This window comes from Volvox carteri (assembly GCF_000143455.1).
Source record: "Volvox carteri f. nagariensis unplaced genomic scaffold VOLCAscaffold_67, whole genome shotgun sequence".
Lineage (NCBI taxonomy): Eukaryota > Viridiplantae > Chlorophyta > Chlorophyceae > Chlamydomonadales > Volvocaceae > Volvox > Volvox carteri.
The window spans coordinates 733,024-734,072 of NW_003307610.1; positions in this window are offsets into that span (position 1 = coordinate 733,024).

Sequence of the window (1,049 nt, forward strand, 5' to 3'; positions counted from 1 at the left end):
CCAGCCGTAATGCAGAACACCCGTAAAATTTCACGGGCTTAATTGCGACGAAGACGTTTTATGCGTGTGTGTGTGTTACATGGTTGGGGGTGCGTGACCCCATACCTGTAAGACTACTCATACAAGCCGAGGGCCCAAGGGTAATACTACAACGCCTAAAAGCCACGGAGGAAAGGAAAACACCGCACATCAGCCCAGACTAGCGTCTAAAGGGGGTAATTGAGTTTCGGTGAGCCCACATACGTTCCAATATCCTTGCCAGACATGCGGGTTCCCATTGCATGGCCTCCAACATGCTCTGTTGATGATCGAATCCCTCTTCAGCACGAATATCATTATAGGCTGGGCATTCCAATAACAGGGGTTCACATCCTCAATTCGGTCATTAGTACCACAACAGTGGCAAAACCGCTGCCCCCTGGGGACGTGGTACTTGCCCCTTCGTGCTCTGTTTGCCTCCAAAGCCCAGCAACATAAACGAAACTGCATTACCTTACGATGTGCTAAACGAGGAATGAAAACCTTAGGACCCCTGGGAACTGGTTGCTGAGGCGCCCGCCCCTACAGAGGAAGAAGATGTGAACCCCGAGGCCTTGGAGACTCCTGCGCTTCCGACCTGCTACTGTGGCTGTACACACCCCTACACCCGTCCTGGCACACTCCCTTTCTTCACTCAGCACCTCGATGCACCTTTGTGGTCGGTATACGACCCACTGCTGCCGGGGGGGGCGCCCATCCAGCGATGCAAGTGGACCCTGCGGGACTCAGTGAACACCGTGATAGGCCACATGAGGGAGCACGTTCCTCGCCGTGGCGAACTGGAGTCCGTGTTGCAGCTGTACGCGTCCATGTTGCCAGAGCGCCACGTTCTCCCTACATCCCTGTACATGATCAACCGCCTGGCAGGCGTCCGCAGCTGGTCAGATTTCATGGTGCACATCTGCAGCACTGAGGGGTGCCCCGGTCACATGTATGGCAGGCCGACAGGGTCGCTTGAGGAGCAACCCTAAAACCCTAAAACCCTAAGTGCCCGCACTGCTCTCGCCCTA